We start from the raw sequence: 9377 nt of genomic DNA on the forward strand, positions 1-9377 counted from the left end.
GTGTAGCACTCAGTGCCGTGGTCTCATGGCCAGGGGCGTCTTGGGTCATAGGTTGGACTCTATGGTTTCAGAGGTCTTTTCCAATCTAGTTGAATCTGTGATTCTCTTGATACTTCTTTGTTGTAATTCAGGACATCCCTCTGGCTGTCCTGGATTGCCCAAACCCCTGCCAGGGGGCTCAGAGACCTTGGCACAGAGTCCAAGATGCCTGTGACTTTGATTCTGACACATGGAAAAAATGACCAACCTTTTATGAGATCTGCAAGCCATGAAAGTCTAAGTAGAATCATAGTTTGTCACAGGGTGAAAAATAGATTTTTGGGGGTTTTTAGAATGGAGGTTCAGGAGGCAAGATGGAGGAGTCTGGGTGTGTCCAGTCTTTCTCCTTCTTCTTCTTCTTGGCCTCCATCTTCTGCTGTGATGTTGGCACTTTTGGATTGGTTTAGAGTAGAAACTCACTGTCTAACTTAGGTGATAACTATTGGAAAGTTATGGTAAATAATGTACACGTAATTTTTAGTATAAAAGATAAAACCGCCCTGGGAGCAGAGTGCCTGGACTGTCTGGCTGAGCGGACCTCAGCAGGCCAGAGAAAGAATTTTATAGATAAGATACAATAAACAACCTTGAGACCGAGAATAGAAGAGTTCTGATTCCTTCTTTGAGTGCTGGGCTGGGAAAAGAGACTTTCAGACACATCTTGGTGTCACTCTGACCAGCAGAAGTCCCGAGACTTCTTTGTCTGCGTTGCCCTGGTGCATGACTGAGTCTGTGAAAGCTGCAGCAGCAATATCCTACCCAGCTCTTATCTTCTACCCAGCACCACAGGATGTCTTCTTCGTCAGCCCTTTGCTACATTTACATTTTGGGGTCTACACTGTGTGGCTGTTCTCTCTGCTCCATACCTGCTGGTCTTTAAAGTAATCTTTGAATTTGACCAGTAATTTATTTGGTATTCTCTTTGATTAGCTGTATTTATTACTTGCCTTTTTTTGTTGTTTTTCCAGATCCTTAGCTCATTTGCCTGACTTTTTAATAATTTCTGAATTATGTACTGCTCTTCTTGTGTCTATCAATATCACTCAATTGCAACTTCTTGGTAACTCCTTATAACCTACACAGCCTTTCCAGTCCCCAGAGAGCTTTTGCTAACTCATACCAGCTTCCAGCAAGTGCTCTGACAAGTATTCCATGTTTTTAAAGTACCAGTGGAAACAAATCCTTTTTGCATGAGGTCAGACATAAGCAGATAGGATGGAATCCAGTCTTCTAGATTCTTTCAGCTCCTGATGAGATCAAGGAGTGAAGATATAGCATGTCTGAAAAGCTCTAGGCTCTTTTTATCATTAGCTCTATTTATTATTAAAATTCCGTAAGATTTCTTCCTATCCTGCAAAGAAAATCTAGGCAATTGTGCTCTACCTCAGCAATGCATTTAAGCATGAGCTTGTACCCAAACTTTCAGTTATTTTGTGTTATAGAAAGTAATTAGGCAAATGAATGAAATTAATGTGTTAAGTAAAAATCTTATTATTGCAGTTGTAGTACTTCATATCTGATTAAAATGCTCAACAATGCTTTCATTTTCTGCTTCATTAATTTTTTAACTTCACTATAAATCTAAACAAAATGAAATAACTATCTAAAATGGAATGGTTTGGCCAACTGTATTACAAATAAATTAATGTGAATAATACAGGAGACTCTGACAATTTCAGCTGCAGTCACAATTCACTCAAACACAAAGACTTTTAGAATATGTCTTCACTCATTTTGTTCAGTCCAGCAGAAAGGTCAAAAGGTAAAATGACTTCTCTGCATGAGTAAACTAGACAATATATCTGAAAATAGAGATTTTAACTACAAATGGCATTTTGAGCCTCTTACTACCAGCAGCCACGTTATCAAAAAGTGACACAATGTCAGGTACTGTAAGAGAAGCTCCATCTTATACCCAAATTGAAGCAAAACTGTAAGACCTGTGTCCTGTGTCTAAATATATATACATATATATGTGTGCATGAATATATATATATATATATGTATGTATGTATGTATATATTTTTTATCATCTTTAAACCAATTATTGAAGCATTAGAATAAATTAGAGAGCTGTTACACTGACCTCCTAAATAAATTTACAGCATGATTGGTGCTAGCAATCTAAGTAAGCCATTAAAAGGTCCTAGTACCATTTTGCTGTAAAATTACTTGTATTTTTCAAACAGAAGACTTTTTTGGCATCCTTTGATCCTTCAGGCTGCTTATCTGACTGAGATAGATTTTTCTTTTCAGTTTCAAATATTTCAATAGATCACTGCCACTCTGTTGGCTGTCACTCTAGGTTATGTCCCCATCAGAGCACCTATATTGCTGCAAGTAAATTGTAGTATGTCAAGGAAGACTGGATCACTAATTAAAAAAGAGACCATAATAAAGTGACATCTGTTCTACTGGTGACATGCTGCATGACATGCAGATTGAACTTGACAGTGGGAAAAACAACTAATGGTGGTAGCCAAATAAAAATCTAAAACAAGCCTATCTCATGTAGATTGGCAGCACCAAAGAAGCTGCTTCATCATAAGAGAAGTAAAACCAAGAAATCCATTTTCTTCAGGACTCTGATAGTTTATCTTACAATCCTTTATTTAAACTGGAAAATTAAAGTAATAAAAATGTTATAGAAGTTTTCCATGCTGGGATGAGGCTAAAAAGGTGAAGATACTTCTTTACAACCATTAAAACTGTATTCTGGAAAAGGCTATGGAGTTAATTAGAGGATACATCCTGTGCATCAGTCATTACTGTAAAGTCTTTTGTACATTTCTCCATCTGCAAAAGATTAAAAAAAGCCCTTTCATAAAGATGTGGAAAGGTGAAAATAATTAGGTGTGTTAAAAAACCCCCACCCAGGGTGCTTGTTCCAATGTAATCGGTACTTTTTCATGTTCCAAATCCTGCTGCTAAGAACCAGACCCTCCTCAGCTTCCCAAGTCTCTAATGTACCTGGAGTAGCCAAGAAAAAAAAAAAGCGAGGTATGTCTTGATGCTCTTATGTCCTCTGTGGCCTCAATTGTGCATAGCTGTGCAAACCTAAGACACTTTTTTTTTTTTCCCAGGAGTAAGAATTGCCCAGTTACATGTTTAAAGCAAGACTTACAGCATAGTTAATCATAATAGAAAAACATAAGGAGGCTGTTGACATTGTTTAAATAGCCTGAAAATAAATTCAAACATGCGTCTGGGGACATGTGGAGTTACAGATCCATTCTTCAGATGAACTTCAGCTCTGTTGAATACATACCCATTTTTCTACTGAGGGTGTTGTTAAAAACCATTGACTATTTTCATATGTATTTTGGGTCTTTACCCCAGAGATTTATAAGGTCATTGACTAAAATACACACTTATGTTCTTCAGTTTCCACCAGCTTGCATTTTTCAATAACAGAACTGGAACAAAAAGGAAGCTCTTGTCCACTAAGGATTGCAGATTTGTATTTAAGTCTCCTGAAAGTGCTCTGAACATGACTCAATAAGTTAAGAAATATTTGGCATTTTTTTCAGGGTGATTTCTACATAGGACACAAAAGTACCTTATGGAAACTAGTCCATAAGATCTTTAAAGAATGCCATGCTGTAAGATATTTAAAGAAATGTGTCGCTAGTCCTGTAATTAGAAATCAGTTTTGTGGAGATGTTGACAAAGGATGTTTTTTTGTCTTTTCCTAGATAAGGGTAAATGTCACTGACAGTGGGCTAAGGATTATGTGATTGTTTTTAAATGTAGGTGTTTTGCTTCTATTCTCATCAGGACTTCACCTTGAATTTTTTTATTGACCTGAGTTACTTTTACAATGAAAAAATTAGTGACAAATAATGCACATTTGAAAAAAATTAGATGAGTGTAGAGGAAAGAAGTTGCGTCCTAGATACCTTTGCCTGTTATATCCTAACTAATGTGGTGAGGATAATAAGTGTTTTCTAGATTTCTAACTTTTGATAACTTTTTTTTATGTAAGTTTTTCTCTTTATAATAGATGTCTCAGCTCCTTTGAATTCATAGAATGCTAATAAATTAATTTCAGACAGGTCTGACCACATCTTGGTGTATTTCCGAAGATGACAATAAATGTGCACCTAAAAATCAGATTTCTGTTGAATTTCTATAAAGTAAGTTACTAGAAAACAATGTTACCCACACTTGTGTCTATCCTGTGCCACTGGCAGACCACATTGTTTGTCCTAATCATGGTTTTCATACTTTTACTGAACCTCAAAGGTTCTATAATACATTCTATGTTTTATGAACACAGTAATATTTCATATCTTGGCCATCATAATTTCATCTCCTATAAAATCAACAACTTATACTTGTAGAATCTTTTTTATTCAGGCCACAGCAGTCTTGCTCATGTCTCCTAATTTGTCTTCTCCCTTGTAGGGTAATTACATTTTTGTTGAATCAATGGACATACCAAAGCTTTTCAATTTCCTAGTTTTCTCTAGAGACACTGTTTTCAGAGGAGCTTTCATCCTATGTTCAGTGTCAATTCCCATAAATTTTGCTAATCTTTCAAGTTTTGTTTTGATGTCAGTCAGTCATTAGGTTTACTCAGATTTACTAGCTAATTCTGAGGCCAGCCCTGTTCATGTGTCAGTAGGTGGAATCTTAAAAGCAGTGTATTCTCACATCCTGTCAGTAAATGTGTTTCTGTTATAAACACATCTATAACAACAAAACAAGCTACATCACACTACACTTCCTGGTTTTATACATTAAAATGTCCAATACACAATGGCAATGGAAATCTGGAGTAGAAATGTAGTTTGAAAGACATTTACCACAAATGTATCCTCCTTTGGTAACAAGAGCCTTGTGCACATAACACTATTACCTAGCTGAGGTCTTGGAAAATTACCACAGAGCATACCCACTATGAAAAGCTATTAGTATTGATAGATCTTCATAGAGCTGTATTGCTATTGATGTGAATGGGAATGAACCCCAGTCCCAGAGCTCCTGGTGCTGGCAGGTTTTGCCAGCGGAGATTAAGTGATTGACTTTCTGTTCTTCAGCAATACAACACCATAGTGACAAAACTGCTGCTTCTCTCTTTATCAAACAAAAACAAGGACAGCATCATTAGGTCTTCTGATCATTCCTCTGGTTCTTATACTTCTTACACAAGAACACTTTAAAATTAGTGGGTTTTTTTAAAGTTGGCAATGCAGAACCCAGCTCTAAATGCTAAGCACACCTGGAGGAACAGTCTATTATGCTGTTGAATTTAAGGAAAACAAGACACAGTAGAATAAATATTTTGCTTTCATTCTCTTCATCTATTTTGTACTTCCACTTCTTCAGGTATCAGTCTTAATTTACACTTCCTTACAGTGAAAAGAATTCACTGTGTGTCACTCTGACACAACTGTGTGAAGAGCCTCTTTTCAAGCTTTAGTGCCAGTAGAATTGAGTTTATATGAATGATTTGCTGTATTCGTGACAAAGCTGTTCTCTTATTTTGTTTTGCCTCAGATGTCTCTCATCTGGAGGAACCAGCTTAAACCAGCAACATATGCAGGTCTTGAAGAACCATAAAGTCCATCCTTTGGAGATGCACTAGTTAAAATTTATGGATTATTTTCTAGCTGCACATATGTGACAGCACTGTTCATAATGGAGAAATAAAGTGCATAGGCTAACAATTCATATATTTTTTAAATTATCTAATGAGACACCTCCCAGTTCATAAACAGTTTTCTGAGTAACTTGTTTATAGGGATACAGTGGTTATGAGTAGCATTTAAAGCACGCACTGTCACTTTTTCTGCCTCCTACAAATTTTTCCTTTCTGGAACCTGTTTGTTTTTCTTTTTGTAATATATCCTCTACACTTAGGTGTCATTTCTTTTATTAGTCCATAATATCCTTGTGTGATGGCTAATTAGACATCTGTATCAGAGGTCAAACTGTGATAAATTCTTAGTACCTTTAAGTTAAGAAGCTTGATAGGAAAGCGGTAAAGAGCAAGATCACAGTGTATCTTATCTCTTTGGCTGCCACTGCATCTTTTAGGACCTGGCCAATGGGTTGTACTCGAGCGTTCTAGACGTGCTGCCTGCAGATCATGTCTGGAAAGCTACATAAACTTGTGCAGTTCTACTTGTGCGAGTGGCCTTTTCTTGCTAATCACAACAAAAACCTGTAGTAGTAAATGAAAGCAGAGAATGTCGACTCTCAGTAAATTAGATGAGCTGTTACCAAAGGTTATAGAGGAAGACACCAAAATGTTTGTTCCCATCCATGGGACATGCTGAACTGTGGGTTGGGTTGCATCCCACCAGAGTAAAGTTTTCATAGTATGAGGTGAACATATGGATATCCTGGTGTATGACATAAGTGCATGTGGCTTGTTTTGGGGCATGGAGGGCCTGCCAGGGCAGCACTGGAGGACGGAGTAGCAGGAAGGAAGTTGGACATGGTGCAGTCTTTCTATGCTGCCTGTTAGAAACAGCACATGCTGTCCTCCAGAGTGTGCTTTGGCATTGGCTTAGGAAATATTAGAATGGGCAAAAATGATGCCAAGGAAAATGCTCAGCCTTGGCAGGTATGAATGAGCAGGGGTATAGTGCTGACACACTTTCTTTGGCCTTTATCACTTACCCATGTAAAGGAACATGAGTCTCAAATGACTTGCTGGTCCTAGCAGCCAGGAGTGCTCACTGGCCAGCCTGCTGATGGTTTCCTGGAAAACCTTCAGCGCTGCAAGCAGACTGCTTATGTTGCTTCTGGGAACTACACATGGTAAGAGGCGCAAACCCAAGGGAGCACTTTCAAAGGTTCAAAACAAGAAGACTCTGGTTCTTCACACAGGTCATAGAAGTCCTTGACACAGGATATTGGGGAGGTTAAAAGTTTACAGAAGTTTAGGGCCACATAAACTCACATAAGAAAAAGCTGCAGTGTTTACTGGCTTTGTGGAAGCTATATCTGGCACAGAGAGCCCCTAAAACAGCATTGTTGAAGTTTGGGAGAATGTTCAGGGAAATTACCACTCTATATTTGCCCCACTTATCTGCCCTGTGTACCTTCTGTGGCTGCTGTCAGAGGCAGGATGCTGAGCTGGAGCTGTCTGGTCCAGCTACAGTGCTCTCCCATATTTATCTTCAGTCTCATCTCCATCACTGTGCATGCCTCCAGAGAATTCAAGACATACAGAGTCTGCTGCTCAGACTGCTCATTATTTTTCCATTGCTTTCTGTGGGGATTTAGTCCAGACAGGATCAAGTCATGTATTTTTTTCAGCACCTGTAGACCTAGGGCGTTTCGTCACCATAAGCTTCCTGCTTAGCTTAGTGGGCTCTTCTTTAATTTTTCTGTCATTCTCCCATTCAAGCAGAGCAGACTATTTCTTCTAGGAAGCTTCTAGAAATTTGGCTTTTTAGCCCATTAGTGCCTCTGCTTGTAAATTAGCTTGCCTCCAGAAAAAGCTTCTGTAATTCTTTAACACTGCCAGGCAATAAACCCTTCCTTTCTCTTGTAACTTTTCCTGTCAGCACTTTGTTTATCTGTTCCAGAAAGTCTGCCTTTCTAAAGCTTTGTTGGTAGCTGGTGGAAGAAGTCTTGGGCCTATTTGCATTCTGCATCAGTGTGCAGTGTCTGAGCAGCAGCATGAAGTGTCTGCACTTAGCGTGTCAGATATGTCACAGCTTTTCAATTTCAGCTCTGCTACCACTTTTTACCTGCAAATCCTTCAATAGGCCCATATTCTAGAGAATGGTGCTGTAATTTACTATGACATGACTTCTCCTATTAAAAATGAGTACATCTGTTCACTCAGCTATGGGTTCCTCAACACCCTCCAGTAGCAGCATAATTAGAGTTCTGATTGCAACCTGCTAATGATTCCTCCCCCAAATATCTCCCAATCTAATTTTAAATGCGACATAACAAATGGTGCTAATAAACAACAAGGAGAGAACATGATAAGGGTAAATGAGTTATAGCAGTATCACAGAGGAAAATTTATTTGCACATAGATACAAGTGTGAACTCACAAGCTTATGCAGGCACTAGATGTTTAAGACTGTGTAAAGAGACAAAGACATAGACATGGAATACATTCAGGACCATATCACTGGCTTTTTCTTGCATGCTGTGCCTTAAATAAATCTTGTAAATGCTAAATATACAAACAAAATTTGCTTCTGTTTCTAATAGAAATTTTCATGTATTTTTAATAGACATCTAAGGTCTTCATCTTGTTCTAGGAGATATACCATTATTTCAGAAGAATTATTTATATCAAATTGGTGATTGTCAAAACATCATTTCTGAGACCTTCCACTGACTTCAGAAGGCAGCTGATCAGCTTCACTGATCATGTGCAGTCCATCCTCTATCTGTAGTCAGACAACCCCCGAGAAAAGTCAGATATGCAAATTTAAAAGATAATACCATTAAAGTTTCTGGTACTATTAAATGTTTTAATTATTAAATCAATATAGAAATGGGAGGGATTTTTATCACAGTGAAGGAAATAGTTATTTTTCTTTGATTTCCATAGGTTCAGGATTTTATGTATAATGTACAAAGGAACTTTGATTTACAAGATTTAAAATCTTACTAACTTTGCAATATGTTTAGTAATATAGTGGAATATTCAATCTTGGGCAATCCAGCTGTTCTGCTAAATGTTACAGAAGCACCCTCAGGTAAAGTGTCATTGCTTTCTTCTCCCTTTTGGTTTTGCAACTTGTGTTTATCATTGGATGCCATATGGTGCAGGTTCTTGACATCATTCATCAATATAGCATCATACATTCTGTTCCCCTGTTGTACATGCTGGTGTCAGTCATCCTGGCTTCAGAATAAAGGGATTGTCCAAAGGTTTTTTGTTTCCAGCAATCAAACACTGATGATTAATTATTTATATAAACTTAATTATTTCCCCTTAAATGTTTTGAAAAGGTAAAAATAAAGCTATTTATGTCTTATACATCAAAGAGTAAGCATATTGCCCAAAAAGATAAGAATCGTTCTTCCCATGCAGTAACTGATAAATAGGTGGGTGGTTAAGAATAGAGCTTTTTCTGCATCTTACAATATCAGATACTGATCAGAGATTGAAACAAGATTTTATCTGTTGATCTGCTGTCTTTCTAGTGTAGAATCTTATTTTTTAAGCCTTGGAATTCTATTGTAGGTAATTAAGAAACATACAGGCATGCTAGAATAAGTTATTCTGTGATTCAGTCATCTTTAGTAGGATTGCCAAGGAGGAAGGCAGATGCCTAAATTAGCAAAATTTACACTTTGTCAGCATTGTAGAAGTTACAACTTTCTACAGAAATATTTTGAAGGTATTCAGC

The sequence above is a fragment of the Geospiza fortis genome, unplaced genomic scaffold (genome assembly GCF_000277835.1).
Source record: "Geospiza fortis unplaced genomic scaffold, GeoFor_1.0 scaffold181, whole genome shotgun sequence".
Taxonomy (NCBI): Eukaryota; Metazoa; Chordata; class Aves; order Passeriformes; family Thraupidae; genus Geospiza; species Geospiza fortis.